General features: G+C 50.0%; 1 long non-coding RNA gene across 1 annotated transcript; it reads right to left on the bottom strand.

Annotated features, from left to right (window-relative positions):
• Positions 1–2666: 2666 nt before the first annotated feature.
• Positions 2667–17094, bottom strand: LOC116969933. The gene is made up of 3 exons (XR_004410963.1): positions 17085–17094; positions 16176–16180; positions 2667–2869 (listed from the first exon to the last, which is right to left on the bottom strand). It is a non-coding gene; the product is annotated as an uncharacterized LOC116969933 (long non-coding RNA).
• Between the last annotated feature and the right edge of the window lie 1166 nt (positions 17095–18260).

Below are 18260 nucleotides of genomic sequence, written 5' to 3'. Positions count from 1 at the left end.
AGTTAGGTCTTTATTCTCTGGAGCGCAGAAGGTTAAGGGGGGACTTGATAGAGGTCTTTAAAATGATGAGAGGGATAGACAGAGTTGATGTGATCAAGCTTTTCCCTTTGAGAATAGGGAAGATTCAAACAAGAGGACATGAATTCAGAATTAAGGGACAGAAGTTTAGGGGTAACATGAGGGGGAACTGCTTTACTCAGAGAGTGGTAGCGGTGTGGAATGAGCTTCCAGGGGAAGTGGTGGCGGCAGGTTCGTTGGTATCATTTAAGAATAAATTGGATAGGCATATGGATGTGAAGGGAATGGAGGGTTATGGTATGAGTGCAGGCACCATGCAGGGACTAAGGGAAAAAAATTGTTCGGCGCGGACTTGTAGGGCCGAGATGGCCTGTTTCCGTGCTGTAATTGTTATATGTTTTTATGTTATATGGTTATAGTGTAGATGGGGCATGTTGGTCAGGGTGGGACTAGTGTAGCTGGGGCATGTTGGTCAGGGTGGGACTAGTGTAGATGGGGCATGTTGGTCGGGGTGGGACTAGTGTAGTTGGGGCAGGTTGGGCGGGGTGGGGCTAGTGTAGATGGGGCATGTTGGTCGGGGTGGGACTAGTGTAGATGGGGCATGTTGGTCGGGGTGGGACTAGTGTAGATGGGGCATGTTGGTCGGGGTGGGACTAGTGTAGATGAAGCATGTTGGTCGGGGTGGGACTAGTGTAGATGGGGCATGTTGGTCGGGGTGAGACTGGTGTAGATGGGGCATGTTGGTCGGGGTGGGACTAATGTAGTTGGGGCCGGTTGGGCGGGGTGGGGCTAGTGTAGATGGGGCATGTTGGTCGGGGTGGGACTAGTGTAGATGGGGCATGTTGGTCGGGGTGGGACTAGTGTAGATGGGGCATGTTGGTCGGGGTGGGACTAGTGTAGATGGGGCATGTTGGTCGGGGTGGGACTAGTGTAGATGGGGCATGTTGGTCGGGGTGGGGCTAGTGTAGATGGGGCATGTTGGTCGGGGTGGGACTAGTGTAGATGGGGCATGTTGGTCGGGGTGGGACTAGTGTAGATGGGGCATGTTGGTCGGGGTGGGACTAGTGTAGTTGGGGCACGTTGGTTGGGGTGGGACTAGTGTAGATGGGGCATGTTGGTCGGGGTGGGGCTAGTGTAGATGGGGCATGTTGGCTGGTGTGGGGCTAGTGTAGATGGGGCATGTTGGCTGGTGTGGGACTAGTGTAGATGGGGCATGTTGGTCAGGGTGAGACTAGTGTAGATGGGATTTGTTGGTCGGGGATGGGCTAGTGTAGGTGGGGCATGTTGGTCGGGGTGGGACTAATGAAGATGGGGCATGTTGGCTGGTGTGGCAATTTGGGCCGAAGGGCCTGTTTCCACGCTGTATCACTATGTCTCTCTCTCTCTCTCTCTCTTTCTCTCTCTGTATGCCTCTCTCTCTGTCGAGGTGGGACTAGTGTAGATGGGGCATGTTGGTCGGCGTGGGACTAGTGTAGATGGGGCATGTTGGTCGGGGTGGGACTAGTGTAGATGGGGCATGTTGGTCGGGGTGGGGCTAGTGTAGATGGGGCATGTTGGCTGGTGTGGGACTAGTGTAGTTGGGGCATGTTGGGCGGGGTGGGACTAGTGTAGATGGGGCATGTTGGTCGGGGTGGGACTAGTGTAGATGGGGCATGTTGGTCGGGGTGGGACTAGTGTAGATGGGGCACGTTGGTCGGGGTGGGACTAGTGTAGATGGGGCATGTTGGTCGGGGTGGGGCTAGTGTAGATGGGGGATGTTGGTCGGGGTAGGACTAGTGTAGATGGGGCATGTTGGCTGGTGTGGGACTAGTGTAGATGGGGCATCTTGGCGGGGTGGGGCTAGTGTAGATGGGGCATGTTGGTCGGGGTGAGACTAGTGTAGATGGGGCATGTTGGTCGGGGTGAGTAGTGTAGATGGGGCATGTTGGGCGGGGTGGGGCTAGTGTAGATGGGGCATGTTGGTCGGGGTGGGGCTAGTGTAGATGGGGCATGTTGGTCGGGGTGGGGCTAGTGTAGATGGGGCATGTTGGCTGGTGTGGCAAGTTGGGCCGAAGGGCCTGTTTCCACGCTGTATCACTATGTCTCTCTCTCTCTCTCTCTCTCTGTCTCTCTCTCTGCCTCTCTCTGCCTCTGTCTCTCTCTGTCTCTCTCTGTATCTCTCTCTGTGTCTATCTCTGTCTCTCTATCTCTCTCTCTGCCTCTCTCTCTGTCTCTCTATCTCTCTCTCTGCCTCTCTCGCACTCTCTCTGTCTCTCTGTCTCTCTCTCTGCCTCTCTCTGCCTCTCTCTGTCTCTCTCTGTCTCTCTCTGTTTCTCTCTGTGTATCTCTCTCTGTGTCTATCTCTGTCTCTCTGTCTCTCTCTCTGTCTCTCTCTGTCTCTCTGTCTATCTCTGTGTCTATCTCTGTCTCTCTGCCTCTCTCTGTCTCTCTGTATCTCTCTCTGTCTCTCTCTGTCTCTCTCTGTATCTCTCTCTGTGTCTCTCTCTGTCTCTCTCTCTGCCTCTCTCGCACTCTCTCTGTCTCTCTGTCTGCAAGTGGGGATTTGGGCAAACATAGACCCGATTCAGTCAATGCCAACTGCGGGCTGGCAGGGAGGAATGGGCCGAAGGGACTCCACGCCGTTGACCCGCAAAGTCGGCTTGGTGAGTTTGGGGCGGGTTTGGGGCAAATGGTTTGGAAATGAGACAGGAATTGGCCAGAAGGGCCACATTAAGTGTGAATATGGGGTGAATTATAAAATGCGGGGATCGGCCTGCAAGCGCCTGTGCATGCTTCCGCTTCTGCATTAATGGGAATGCATGCATCACTGGCTGCATTGCTGCTTCTCCCGCTGCATGGCAGCGCTTTTACCCTTATCTGGTTTTTATTGCAGCTGGATTCCAGCACCACTTCCGGTTGAATGGCGAAACTCTCGTCCACAGAGGCGCTTCCGGAGGCAGGGGGGACTCTTTAGAGCGGCGCACTTCCGCTGGCAAAGCGGGACGGCGGGTCTCAGGCTTCCGGGTGGAGCGCGAAACCCGCAATTGTGCTTCCGGGGCTTTTTTATCCTTGTTTTTGGTGCAGTGATGGTGGGATGGAGAGAAAAAGGGAAAGGAGGGAGGGAGAGGGGGAAGGAGAGAAGGAGGGAGAGGGGGAAGGAGAGAAGGGGGGAGAGGGGGAAGGAGAGAAGGGGAAGGAGAGAAGGAGGGAGAGGGGGAAGGAGAGAAGGAGGGAGAGGGGGAAGGAGAGAAGGGGGGAGAGGGGGAAGGAGAGAAGGGGGGAGAGGGGGAAGGAGAGAAGGGGGGAGAGGGGGAAGGAGAGAAGGAGGGAGAGGGGGAAGGAGAGAAGGAGGGAGAGGGGGAAGGAGAGAAGGGGGGAGAGGGGGAAGGAGAGAAGGGGGGAGAGGGGGAAGGAGAGAAGGAGGGAGAGGGGGAAGGAGAGAAGGAGGGAGAGGGGGGGAGGGAGCGGGGGGGGGGAGGGGGAGAGGGAGTAAGTGGAGAGAAAGTCTAAGAGAGTTGGAAAGTTTTGAGAATGTTTTGAGAATGTTTTGGAGAGAGAGAGAAAGGGTAAAATATCGGATGGTGAGGGAGAGAGCGGAGGAAGGAGAGAAGGAGGAGAGAGATAAGAGGAGGGGAGAAGGGGGAGAAAATGAGAGAGAGAGAGAGAGAGAGAAGGGGTGGGAATTTTGGAGAGTTTTGAGGAATGAGTCAGACTTCTTTCATCGCTCTCTTCCACTCTCCTTCCTTCTGTCCCACCTTCCCTCCCTCTGTGTGTGTATGTGTGTGTCGGAGAGAGAGAGAGAGAGAGAGAGAGGAAGGGAGAGAGAGAGGAAGGGAGAGGGATAGAGGGAGGGATAGAGAGAGAGAGATAGAGAGAGAGGTGGGGAGAGAGAGGTATGAGGGAGAGAGAGAGGGAGAGAGAGAGGGAGGGAGAGATAGAGTGGGAGAGAAAGAGAGAGAGAGAGAGAGGAAGGGAGAGAGGAAGGGAGAGAGAGAGAGAGGGAGGGAGAGAGAGGAAGAGAGAGGGATAGAGGGAGGGATAGAGAGAGGGAGATAGAGAGAGGTAGGGAGATCGGGAGAGTATTCACCTCTGGTCATCACGTGGCCCAGCGGTAGAGTTGCCACCTCACGGTGCCAGAGACCACGGTTCGATCCCGACCACGGGTGTTGTCTGTACGGAATTTGCACGTTCTCTCCCCGTGACCTGTGTGGGATTTCTCCGGGCACTCCGGATTCCAACCACACTCCATAGATGTATGGGTTTGTAGGTTAATTGGCTTCTGGTAAAGATTGTAAATTGTGCCATAGTGTGTGTGTGTGCGTGTGTAGGATAGTGTTAGTATGCGGCGATCGCTGGTCGGCACGGACTCGGTGGGCCGAAGGGCCTGTTTCCGCGTCGTATCTCTGAACTAAATTAGCGTGTGAACAAGCGATCGTTGGTCAGCACGGACTCGGTGGACCAAAGGGCCTGTTTCCACGCTGTATCTCTAAACTAAACTGGTTGAAGAACATAATTCAAACATCGAATTGTCCACAAAGTGTAAAAGATGTTTTCATTTTATTTGTAAAGGACACTGAAGAAAACAGAGAAAGAGTTGAGTACAGGAGCAAATATGTCCTTCTGCAGTTGTACAGGGCCCTGGTGAGACCACATCTGGAGTATTGTGTACAGTTTTGGCCTGTTGGCCTTCATAACAAGAGGAGTTGAGTAGAGGAGCAAAGAGGTCCTTCTGCAGTTGTACAGGGCCCTGGTGAGACCACACCTGGAGTATTGTGTGCCCGCACACACGCACGCCCTTCACTCGCGCACGCAAGACCGCCACCACGCTGAAGTTAATTAACAAGTTAATTTAATAGGTGGTAGACACAAATGCTGGAGAAACTCAGCGGGTGAGGCAGCATCTAAGGAGAGAAGGGAAATAGGCAACGTTTTGGGTTGAGCCCCTTCTTCAGACGCTGGGGACAAACTTGCAAATCTGCTCCGAAAGTGAAAACTGCAATTCCTTAAAATTCATCCCTCTCTCTCCCATCCCTCTCCCTCTATCTTTCCCTCTCCCTCCTCTCTCTCTCCCCTCCTCTCTCTCTCCTTTATCTTCCCTCTCCATCTCTCTCTGCCCTCTCCGCTCCTCTCCTCACCTCTCTCCCTCCATCTCTCTTCTCTATCTTTCCATCTCCCTCCCTCCTTTCTCTGTTCTCTCTCCTCTCTCCTACTTCTACCTTTCCCTCTCCTTCTCTCCTCTCCTCCCTCCTCCCACCTTCTCACTCAATTCTTTCACTCAATCTCATTTCCTCAATTTTCACTCAATTCTTCATTTCTCCTCAATTTTCACTCAATTCTTCAATTTCTCTCCTCAATTTCTCTTTCCCTCCTTCCCGTCCCTCCCCCAGCCCACACTCCTCTCTCTCCCTCTCCCTCCTCTCTCTCCCTTCTCCCCCTCTCTCACTCCTGTCTGCAACGCGGACCAGAGAGAGACAAGGGGGTGGGTTGTATGGTTGGGGGGAGGGACTCAAATAGGGAAAGCTAGCAGTCAGTGTGTGAGGCAGGAGGCAGAGAATGGTAGCACTCTGACCTAAAATGTAGGGGAGAGAGAAAAAAAGACAATAAACAGAGAATAGAGAGGGTGGGTTTCTTAAATGTGTATATTTTAATGCTAGGAGCATTGTAAGAAAGGTGGATGACTTAGAGCCTGGATTGACACCTGGAAGTATGATGTTGTGGCGATCAGTGAAACATGGTTGCAGGAGGGATGTGATTGGAAACTAAATATTCCAGGATTTTGTTACTTCAGGTGTGATAGAATTGGAGGGGCAAGAGGTGGAGGTGTTGCATTGCTTATCAGGGAAGATATTACAGCAGTGCTTTGGCAGGTTATATTAGAGAGCTCGTCTAGGGAGGCTATTTGGGTGGAACTGAGAAATGGGAAAGGGGTAGCAACACTTATAGGGGTGTATTATAGACCGCCAAATGGGGATCGAGAATTGGAAGAGCAAATATGTAAGGAGATAGCAGATATTAGTAGTAAGCACAAGGTAGTGATTGTGGGAGATTTCAATTTTCCACACATAGACTGGGAAACACATTCTGTAAATGGGCTGGATGGGTTGAGGTTTGTAAAATGTGTGCAGGATAGCTTTTTGCAGCAATACATAGAAGTACCTACTAGAGAAGGTGCGGTGCTGGACCTCCTGTTAGGAAATGAGACGGGTCAGGTGGCAGAGGTATGCGTTGGGGAACAGTTCGGGACCAGTGATCACAATACCATTAGTTTCAATATAATTATGGAGAGGGTCAGAACTGGACCTAGGGTTGAGATATTTGATTGGAGAAAGGCTAACTTTGAGGAGATGCGAAAGGATTTAAAAGGAGTAAATTGGGACAGTTTGTTTTATGGGAAAGATGTGGAAGAGAAATGGAGGACATTTAAAGGTGACATTTTAGGAGTACAGAATCTGTATGTCCCTGTTCGGTTGAAAGGAAATAGTAAAAATTGGAAAGAGCCCTGGTTTTCAAGGGAAATTGGACACGGTTCGGAAAAAGAGAGAGATCTACAATAATTATAGGCAGCATGGAGTAAATGAGGTGCTTGAGGAGTATAAAGAATGTAAAACGAATCTTAAGAAAGAAATTAGAAAAGCTAAAAGAAGATATGAGGTTGCTTTGGCAAGTAAGGCGAAAGTAAATCTAAAGGGTTTCTACAGATATATTAATAGCAAAAGGATAACGAGGGATAAAATGGGTCCATTAGAGAGTCAGAGTGGACAGCTAGCTGCAGAGCCAAAAGAGATGGGGGAGATATTGAACAATTTATTTTCTTCGGTATTCACTAAGGAGAAGGGTATTGAATTATGTGAGGTATGGGAAACAAGTAGAGTAGCTATGGAAACTATGAGATTCAAAGAAGAGGAAGTACTGACACTTTTGAGAAATATAAAAGTGGATAAGTCTCCAGGACCAGACAGGATATTCCCAAGGACATTGAGGGAAGTTAGTGTAGAAATAGCAGGGGTGACAGAAATATTTCAAATGTCATTAGAAACGGGAATAGTGCCGGAGGATTTGCGTACTGCGCATGTTGTTCCATTGTTTAAAAAGGGGTCTAAGAGTAAACCTAGCAATTATAGACCTGTTAGTTTGATGTCAGTGGTGGGCAAATTAATGGAAAGGATAATAATATATAAGCATCTGGATAAACAGGGTCTGATTAGGAACAGTCAACATGGATTTGTGCCTGGAAGGTCATGTTTGACTAATCTTTTTGAATTTTTTGAAGAGGTTACTCGGGAAATTGATGAGGGTAAAGCAGTGGATGTTGTCTATATGGACTTCATAAGGCCTTTGACAAGATTCCTCACGGAAGGTTGGTTAAGAAGGTTCAATTGTTGGGTATTAATGGTGGAGTAGCAAGATGGATTCAACAGTGACTGAATGGGAGATGCCAGAGAGTAATGGTGGATGGTTGTTTGTCAGGTTGGAGGCCAGTGACTAGTGGGGTGCCTCAGAGATCTGTGTTGGGTCCACTGTTGTTTGTCATGTACATCAATGATCTGGATGATGGTGTGGTAAATAGTAAGTATGCAGATAGAAACATGGAAACATAGAAATTAGGTGCAGGAGTAGGCCATTCGGCCCTTCGAGCCTGCACCGCCATTCAATATGATCATGGCTGATCATCCAACTCAGTATCCCGTACCTGCCTTCTCTCCATACCCTCTGATCCCCTTAGCCACAAGGGCCACATCTAACTCCCTCTTAAATATAGCCAATGAACTGGCCCCGACTACCCTCTGTGGCAGAGAGTTCCAGAGATTCACCACTCTGTGTGAAAAAAGTTCTTCTCATCTCGGTTTTAAAGGATTTCCCCCTTATCCTTAAGCTGTGACCCCTTGTCCTGGACTTCCCCAACATCGGGAGCAATCTTCCTGCATCTAGCCTGTCCAACCCCTTAAGAATTTTGTAAGTTTCTATAAGATCCCCTCTCAATCTCCTAAATTCTAGAGAGTATAAACCAAGTCTATCCAGTCTTTCTTCATAAGACAGTCCTGACATCCCAGGAATCAGTCTGGTGAACCTTCTCTGCACTCCCTCTATGGCAATAATGTCCTTCCTAAGATTTGGAGACCAAAACTGTACGCAATACTCCAGGTGTGGTCTCACCAAGACCCTGTACAACTGCAGTAGAACCTCCCTGCTCCTATACTCAAATCCATGATGATACTAAGATAGGTGGGGTTGTGGATAATGAAGTAGATTTTCAAAGTCTACAGAGAGATTTATGCCAGTTGAAGAGTGGGCTGAAAGATGGCAGATGGAGTTCAATGCTGATAAGTGTGAGGTGCTACATCTTGGCAGGACAAATCAAAATAGGACGTACATGGTAAATGGTAGGGAATTGAAGAATGCAGGTGAAAAGAGGAATCTGGGAATAACTGCACAGTTCCCTGAAAGTGGAATCTCATGTAGATAGGGTGGTAAAGAAAGCTTTTGGTGTGCTGGCCTTTATAAATCAGAGCATTGAGTATAGAAGTTGGGATGTAATGTTAAAATTGTACAAGGCATTGGTGAGGCCAATTCTGGAGTATGGTGTACAATTTTGGTCGCCTAATTATATGAAGGATGTCAACAAAATAGAGAGAGTACAGAGGAGATTTAGTAGAATGTTGCCTGGGTTTCAACAACTAAGTTACAGAGAAAGGTTGAATAAGTTAGGTCTTTATTCTCTGGAGCGCAGAAGGTTAAGGGGGGACTTGATAGAGGTCTTTAAAATGATGAGAGGGATAGACAGAGTTGACGTGGATAAGCTTTTCCCCGTGAGAGTAGGGAAGATTCAAACAAGGGGACATGACTTGAGAATTAAGGGACAGAAGTTTAGGGGTAACACGAGGCGGAACTTCTTTACTCAGAGAGTGGTGGCTGTGTGGAATGAGCTTCCAGTGAAGGTGGTGGAGGCAGGTTCTTTTTTATCATTTAAAAATAAATTGGATAATTATATGGATGGGAAATGAATGGAGGGTTATGGTCTGAGCGCAGGTGTATGGGACTAGGGGAGAATACGTGTTTGGCACGGACTAGAAGGGTCGAGATGGCCTGTTTCCGTGCTGTAATTGTTATATGGTTATATGGTTCCTTCTCCCTACCTCTGACTGACGTACCTCTCCTCCAATCACCCGCCGCTTCCGGCCATCTGCAAGTCCCGCCTCATCGCCCGGTTGAGCAACGTCTCTCTACGCCAATAGGAACGTCTGATCCTTGCAGATAATGTGCAATGGGCTATTAATGTTCAGAGTTTGTTTGAGTTGAGTTCAATATCATGATGGCTGTGGGGAAGCGGCTATTCCTGCACCTGGATGTTGCAGATTTCAGGCTCCTGTACCTTCTACCTGAAGGTAGCGGGGAGATGAGTGTGTGGCCAGGATGGTGTGGGTCCTTGATGATGCTGGCAGCCTTTTTGAGGCAGTGACTGCGATAGATCCACTCGATGGAAGGGAGGTCAGATGCGATGATGGACTGGGCAGTATTTACAGCTTTTTGGAGTCTTTTCCTCTCCTGGGCACTCAAGTTGCCGAACCAAGCCACGATGCAACTGGTCAGCATGCTCTCTGCTGTGCACCTGTAGAATTTAGAGAGAGTCCTCTTTGACAAACCGACTCTCCGTAATCTTCTCAGGAAGTAGAGGCACTGATGAGCTTTCTTTATGATTGCATCAGTGTTCTCAGGACCAGGAGTGATCCTTGGGAATTTGCACGCCCAGGAATTTGTAGCTCTTGACCCTCTCCAACTTCGACCCGTTTAATGCATTTAACTTTGTGGGAGTGTGCAAAGGAGGGGAGTGGGGTTTGCAATATTACTTGAATATTACTTGAATGCAACGCATTTGCTGCATTTAACTTTGTGGAAGTGTGCAAAGTTATTCCAATGCGATGCATTTGTTGCATTTAACATCTGAGCTGTTTCACCCGATCTGAACCCAATGGAACATGCCTTTTATATGCTGAAGAGAAAGGTGAAGGGGACTAGCCCCCAAAACAAGCATAAGCTTAAAGATGACTGCAATGCAGGCCTGGCAGAGCATCACCAGAGAAGACACCCAGCAACTGGTGATGTCCATGAATCGCAGACTTCAAGCAGTCAATGCATGCAAAGGATATGCAACAAAATTCTAAATATGATAACGCTCTAAATGGCGTCGTTGGGAAAAGGGGAAGTACAACAGGATCTGGGGGTCCTTGTTCATCAGTCTATTAAAGTAAGCATGGGGGTACAGCAGGCAGTGAAGAAAGCGAATGGCACGTTTGCCTTTATAATAAGAGGAGTCGAGTATGGGAGCAAAGAGGTCCTTCTGCAGTTGTTCAGGGCCCTGGTGAGACCTCATCTGGAGTATTGTGTACAGTTTTGGTCTCCAAATTTGAGGAAGGCCATTCTTGCTATTGAAGGAGTGCAGCGTTGGTTTACAAGGTTAATTCCTGGGATGGCGGGATTGTCATATGCTGAGAGAATGGAGCAGCTGGGCTTGTATACTCTGGAGTTTGGAAGGATGACAGGGAATCTTATTGAAACATATAAGATTTTTAAGGGTTTGGACACGCTAGAGACAGGAAACATGTTCCCGATGTTGGGGGAGTCCAGAAGCAGGGGCCACAGTTTAAGAATAAGGGGTAAACCATTTAGAACAGAGATGAGGAGAAACCTTTCCTCCCAGAGAGTTGTGAATCTGTGGCCATTTAGGACTGAGATGAGGAGAAACATTTCCGCCCAGAGAATTGTGAATCTGTGGCAATTTCGGACTGAGCTGAGGAGAACATTTTTCACACTGAGAGTTGTGAGTCTGTGGAATTCTCTGCCTCAGAGGGCGGTGGAGGCAGGTTCTCTGGATGCTTTCAAGAGAGAGCTAGATAGCGGAGTCAAGGGATATGGGGAGGACAGGAACGGGGTACTGATTGGGGATGACCAGCCATGATCACAAAGGGCCGAATGGCCTCTACTCCTGCACCTATTGTCTTTTGTCTATTATTGAGTACTTTCATTGACATGACATTGCTGTGTCCCAAATATTATGGTGCCCTGAAATGGGGGGGGGGGGACTAGAATAAACACAGCTGTAATTTCTACATGGTGAAACCAAAAGGTATAAAAATCGAAGGTAGACACAAATGCTAGAGAAACTCAGTGGGTGAGGCAGCATCTATGGAGCAAAGGAAATAGGCCATGTTTCGGTTCGAAACCCTTCCTCAGACTGATGTGAGGGTGGGGGAGGTGGAAGAAGATAGGAAGAGGTGGAGCCAGTGGGCTGAGGGAGAGCTGAGAAGGGGAGGAGAAAGTAGGGACAACCTGAAATTGGAGAAGTCAATGTTCATACCGCTGGGGTGTAAACTACCCAAGCGAAATATGAGATGCTGCTCCTCCAATTTACGGTGGTGCTCACTCTGGCCATGGAGGAGGCCCAGGACAGAAAGGTCGGATTCGGAATGGGAGGGAGAGTTGAAGTGCTGAGTCACCAGCAGCATCAACTCGATGAAAGACGCTCTCTGGTCTACCCGAGCGTTGTTCACCACCCAGCAGAGCGAGATGTCCGTCAGGGAATGTTGCCGACTGGCCCGCTGCAGACTGCAGGAGTACGTGCTAAGGGACTCGCTGAAGCTTGGTGCAGCCAACGCCAAGGCTCGGTGTGGGAGGACCATAGTCTACGGTCCTTCCGCTGCTGGACATGGGGGGCAGGGTTTGGTGGAGACACCCCTCATAACAAGGGAAGGTATCCCACGCCAGGGGGCCACATGAGTGGCACGGGTGGGGGACAGACTTGTGGAATTTGAAAAATGAATAAACTGTATTGAACAATTTGTGTAGCCTCCAAAAATGTCGGATGAATTTTTTGCACGGTTCACGTATTGTATATATTTATTACTTGAATAAAGTCTATTTTGAAATAAAAAAAATAAGGCGGACCGAGCGGAGGTGTTGGGCGAAGCGATCGCCAAGCCTACACTTGGTCTTACCGATGTAAATCAGCTGACATCTGGAGCAGCGGATGCAATAGATGAGGTTAGAGGAGGTGCAGGTGAACCTCTGTCGCACCTGGAACGACAGTCCTTGAATGGAGTCAAGGGGGGAGGTAAAGCGACAAGTGTAGCATTTCTTGTGGTTGCAAGGGAAAGTGCCCGGGGAGGGGGTGGTTCGGATGGGACGGGAAGAATTGACCAGGGAGTTACGGAGGGAGTAGTCTCTATGGAAAGCCAACACGGGGGGGGGAGATGGGAAGATGTGGCGAGTGGTGGGGTCACGTTGGAGGTGGCGAAAATGACGGAGGAATATTTGTTGCATGTGACAGCTAGTGGGGTGAAAGGTGAGGACTAGGGGGACTCTGCCCTTGTTGCGAGTGGGGGGATGGGGAGAGGGAGCAGTGTTACGGGGTATAGAAGAGACCCTGGTGCGAGCCTCATCTATAGTAGGGGTGGGGAACACCTGTTCCCTGAAGAATTAGGACATTTGCGATGCCCTAGTATGGAACACCTCATCCTGGGAGCAGATGCGGCGTAGATGGGGGAATTGGGAGTAGGGGATGGAGTCCTTACAGGAAGCAGGGTGGGAAGAAGTTTAGTCCAGATAGCAATGGGAGTCAGTGGGTTTATAGTGGATGTCGGTCAGAATATCACCTGCAATGGAGATAGTGAGGTCAAGAAATGGTAGGGAAGCGTCGGAAATGGTCCAGGTGTATTTGAGTGCCGGATGGAAGTTAGTGGTAAAGTGGATGAAGTCAGTCAGTGTGTAGGTGCAGGAGGTGGCACCAAAGCAGTCGTCGATGTAGCGGAGATAGAAGTCAGGGATGGGGCCCTGGTACGTATGGAACAAGGATTGTTCAACGTACCCGACAAAGAGGCAGGCGTAGCTGGGGCCCATGCGTGTGCCCATAGCTACGCCTTGTATTTGGAGGAAATGGGAGATTCAGATTCAGATTCAATTTTAATTGTCATTGTCAGTGTACAGTACAGAGACAACGAATAGGGAGGAGTCAAACGTGAAGTTATTGAGGGTGAGGACCAACTCCGCTAGGCGGAGGAGAGTGTCAGTGGCTGGGTATAGGTTGCTCCTCTGGTCGAGGAAGAACCGGAGGGCTTTGAGACCATCCTGGTGGGGGATGGAGGTGTAGAGTGAATGGACGTCCATGGTGAAGATGAGGGGGTGAGGGCCTAGAGAATGGAATGGCCGGAGATGACGGAGAGTGTCAGGTGTCTTGAACATAGGTGGGAGGGATTGGACCAGGCGGGATCGGATGGAGTTAAGGTATGTGGAAATAAGAGATGCTACACTTTTCACTCGTAACATAGAAACAGAAAATAGGTGCAGGAGAAGGCCATTCGGCCCTTCGAGCCTGCAACGCCTTTTAATATGATCATGGCTGATCATCCAACTCAGTATCCTGTACCTGCCTTATCTCCATAACCCCTGATCCCTTTAGCCACAAGTGCTACATCTAACTCCCTCTTAAATATAGCCAATGAACTGGCCTCAACTACCTTCTGTGGCAGAGAATTCCACAGATTCACCAGTCTCTGTGTGAAAATTGTTTTTCTTATCTCGGTCCTAAAAGATTTCCCCCTTATCCTTAAACTGTGACCCCTTGTTCTGGACTTCCCCAACATCGAGAACAATTTTCCTGCATCTAGGATGTCCAACCCCTTAAGAATTTTGAAAGTTTCTATAAGATCCCCTCTCAATCTTCTAAATTCTAGCGAGTACAAGCCGAGTCTATCCAGTCTTTCTTCATATGAAAGTCCTGACATCCCAGGAATCAGTCTGGTAAACCTTCTCTGTACTGCCTCTATGGCAAGAATGTCTTTCCTCAGATTAGGAGACCAAAATTGTACGCAATACTCCAGGTGTGGTCTCACCAAGACCCTGTATAACCAGTAGAACCTCCCTACTCCTAGACTCAAATCCTTTTGCTATGAATGTTAACATACCATTCGCTTTCTTCACTGCCTGCTGCACCTGCATGCCTACTTTCAATGACTGGTGTACCATGACACCCAGGTCTCGTTGCATCTCCCCTTTTCCTAATCGGCCACCATTCAGATAATAGTCTACATTCCTGTTTTTGCCACCAAAGTGGATAACCTCACATTTATCCACATTATACTGCATCTGCCATGCATTTGCCCACTCACCCAACCTATCCAAGTCACCTTGCAGCCTCCTAGCATCCTCCTCCAGCTAACACTGCCCCCCAGGTTCGTGTCATCTTTGTATTGTATTGTATTGTATTCAATTTATTGTCATTGTCTCAATTAGAGACAACGAAATGAATTTTCCTTACAGTCAGTATCATAAAAATAAATAAATAATAAATAATAAAACATATTAAAAAATAAAATTGAATTAAAAACAAAGCACAAACACAGAACGTCCACGACACAACATAACACAGTGGCACCAAGGTGAGGAAGGCACCATAGTCCAGCCAGCCTCCCCTCCGATCTTCCCAGTTGTTCCCCGTGGTCGGGGCCTTCCGAGCACCCGCAGTCGCCGCCCCGGGTGGCCCGATGTTCAGGCCCTCACGCCGGGCTGGTGGAACGCCGACGCCGATCCCCGACGGTGAACATCCTCCTCCTCAGCGGCCCGGACCTCCCGATCAGCCGCCTCCCGCAGCCGGAGTCCGCAGCTCCCGAGTCCGCAGGCCGAGCCGGGCAGAGTCACAGGACCCCGCGCTGTTAATCAGCGCCGCCCGTGTTGGGAGCAAAGCTCCACAAACCGCAGCTCCAGGATGTTGATGCAGCAGCTCCAGCAATCCTGGCTCCAGACGGTGACCCCCGGTAAGGCATCGCCAGCCCCGCGATGTTTCAGCGCTGTCCCGCCGCTGCTGGAGCTCCGGTCGATCCCGGCAGGAAAGGCCGCGCCAATCCAGGTAGGTAGGCTGCTGGGGGGGGGGGGGGGGGGGCGAGGACGCATCGCATCCTCTCCAGGAAGCGGCTGAAGGACGGTATCCCCCGCACCGTGCCCTCTTCCCCCACATAAAGACACCAAAAAAACACAAAAAACACACATCAACATAACTAAATAAACAAAAAGATGGAGGCTGTAGGTGGAGGCTACTGGCACCAGTGCCACCGGAAGTACAATACAACTTGGAGATGTTGCATTCAATTCCCTCGTCCAAATCATTAATATATATTGTAAATATCTGGGGACCCAGCCAGCGCTGAGCCTTGTGGTACCCCACTAGTCACTGCCCGCCATTGTGAAAAGGACCCGTTTACTCCTACTCTTTGCTTCCTGTCTGCCGCACAAACTAGCGATCACCTCACACTAACACTAGCTGTACCTGTAGACACAACAGCACTTGCTGGAGTTTAGAAGAATGAGGGGGGACCTCATTGAAACGTGAAAGGCTTGGATAGAGTGGATTGTTTTTATTGTTAATATGTGTGAAATGTTTTAAGTTTCATGTGCGATGCTCTGGGAAACGTCTTCTCATTTTGCACTGTACAACTGTTGCTTTGCAAGATGACAATAAAGGTTGATTTGATTTGATTTGATTTGATATGGAGAGGATGTTTACAATGGTGGGAGATTCTAGGACTAGAGGTTATAGCCTTAGAATTAAAGGCTAAAAACATTCCTTTAATTCTACGCACCCTCACCCCGACCTCACCCCCAACCTCACCCCGACATCCACACACCCTCACCCACAACCTCACCCCCAACCTCACCCCGACATCCACACACCCTCACCCCCAACCTCACCCCCAACCTCACCCCGACATCCACACACCCTCACCCCCACCCTCACCCAGACACTCACCCCCATCCTCACCCCCAACCTCACCCCCAACCTCACCCCGACATCCACACACCCTCACCCCCACCCTCACCCAGACACTCACCCCCATCCTCACCCTGACCCCACCCCAACCTCACCCCAACCTCACCCCCATCCTCACCCCGACATCCACACATCCTCACCCCGACCTCACCCCGACATCCACACACCCTCACCCCCAACCTCACCCCAACATCCACACACCCTCACCCCGACCTCACCCCAACCTCACCCCGACTTCACCCCCAACCTCACCCCGACCTCACCCCCAACCTCACCCCGACATCCACACACCCTCACCCCCGACCTCACCCCCACCCTCACCCCCACCCTCACCCCAACCTCATCCCCACACTCACCCCCACACTCACCCTGACCTCGCCCCCACCCTAAACCGCACCCTCACCACAACACCCACCAATCTTCACCCCGACACTCCCCCCCAACCCCCCCTCCCCGCACCCCAGTCCTTCCACAGTGCAGTGCTCCCTCACCACCCCTCCAGACTTTACATGGCATTACAGTTAGATAGGGTGGTCAAAAAGGCTTTCAGCACATTGACCGATGAAGGCCAGCGTATTGAGTTTAGAAGTTGGGAGGTCATGTTGCAGTTATATAAGATGTTGTTGAGGACACATATTTACAATAATGCATTCAGTTTAGTTTCCCACATCATATGAAACATGTTGCAAGCTGGAATGCGTACACAGAAGATTTACTGGAATGTTGCCCGGGCCCGAGGGCCTAAGCTATAGAGAGAGGTTGAGCAGGCTAGGACTTGATTCCTTGGAGCGCAGGAGGATGAGAGGTCATCTTATAGTGGTGTATAAAATCCAAAGAGGAATAGATCAGGTGAAAGCCCAGAGTCTTTTGCCCTGAGCAAGGGAATCAAGAAACAGAGGACATAGGTTCAAGGAGAGGGGGAAAAGATTTAATAGAAACCTGAGTGTGTCTTTTTCACACAAAGGCCTGTGTCTACAATAGTTACATGCATTAGAGTCCAGGAACTGGTCTGTGGCTGGTGCACGTTTGCAATGGGAGGTGTGAATCCATCTTCCTTAGCCATTAAAGTCAGTAAAAAGGTAAAACTGTCACTCAGATGCTTAGATAGACACAAACTGCTGGAGTAACTCAGTGGGACAGGCAGCATCTCTGGAGAGAAGGAATGGATGACGTTTTGGGTCGAGACCCTTCTTCAGACCTTCTTTCCGACACAAGCCTAGGATGCTTGTAGGCTGGGAGAGGATAAAATGTTATCTACATATTACACCAGCACTGATCCTTCAGGAAACACAAACGTTATCAGATCTTCCTGTAATGTCATTTGAAGTGTCTGTTCCACTAGAATGTGATGTTTAAAAATCATTCACACTTAATAGGTTGAGTATCTAATCTGAAAGCATTTGCGGGTAGAACTGATTGACAGATTTTACTTCGGAGTCAGGTGAGTGACTACGTGAAGAACCCCGCTTACGACGCATACGTGTCATGTCGCTACACGCATTGCAACGAGTCACACCTGGGGAGGACGTCCCCTTGAATGGGAGAAGAGAAAAGCCGACGAGCTAGCGGCAGGTAAGTGACTCTGCATTTCTAACTTTTTGTAGGAAGAAATGGACAGAGTGACACGAAGGAAGGCTGCGAAGAAGGTGCAGGAAGTAAGTCGGGAAGGAGCCGAGGACCTGCAACAGCAGCCGACGGCACAGGAGTCACGGATGGAGGAGTCAGCTGTGTCCGACTTTAATCCCGCGCCGGCAAAATCTACTTCTCGGCCGGGCGGGAAGGTAAAACAAAAGTCGCATCACTGTGAAAGTGAGTCAGAAGTGGAGCAGCCGCGAGCGGCCAGTACTTACTCGTACCGGAGCAGGTTCAAGCGGCTGCGGGATATCGAGCAGCCAGGAGCGGCCAGTTTTATACATTTGGAGAGCCGGTACAAGTGGCTGCAGGATGAAGGAGAACTGCCGCCAGCGACAGGTGCCCGTGAGTCCCGGGGCCGGGATGAGCGGCAAAAATATAGCGAGCAGCCGGGAGCGGCCAGTGCCCGTAGGCATTGCGACCGGTTGGACCGGCTGCACGACAAAGGGAAACCGCAAGCGACCAGTGCCCGAGAGCATGGAAGTCGGTTGGAGCGGTTGCTGCAGGAAATTCTCCAAAGTGGCAGGCTCCGGGAGATGGAGGATAGCCACAGTGGGCGTGAGATAAGTCCCACAGCAGATTCCCGTAGAGGGCTGCAAGATGTATCATACTCCTCTGAGGAGGGTATCGAAGACCAAACTTGGTCAGAACCCGAGCAGGGTATGGAGTCACCTTCCCCCATAGGAGTGGGGGGAAAAGACAAGCTGCTGGACATGGTTGGCCAGTATTTCCAGCAGCAGCAAACCGGGGAGGATCTCGAGGCCAGGATGGCTGCCAGCATCGATTATATGTCGGGCCGTCAACTACAGGCGAATAC

This window comes from Amblyraja radiata, unplaced genomic scaffold (genome assembly GCF_010909765.2).
Source record: "Amblyraja radiata isolate CabotCenter1 unplaced genomic scaffold, sAmbRad1.1.pri scaffold_420_ctg1, whole genome shotgun sequence".
Lineage (NCBI taxonomy): Eukaryota > Metazoa > Chordata > Chondrichthyes > Rajiformes > Rajidae > Amblyraja > Amblyraja radiata.
The sequence above is the reverse complement of the archived record's forward strand: the minus strand, read 5'-3'. Positions and strand labels throughout refer to the sequence as shown.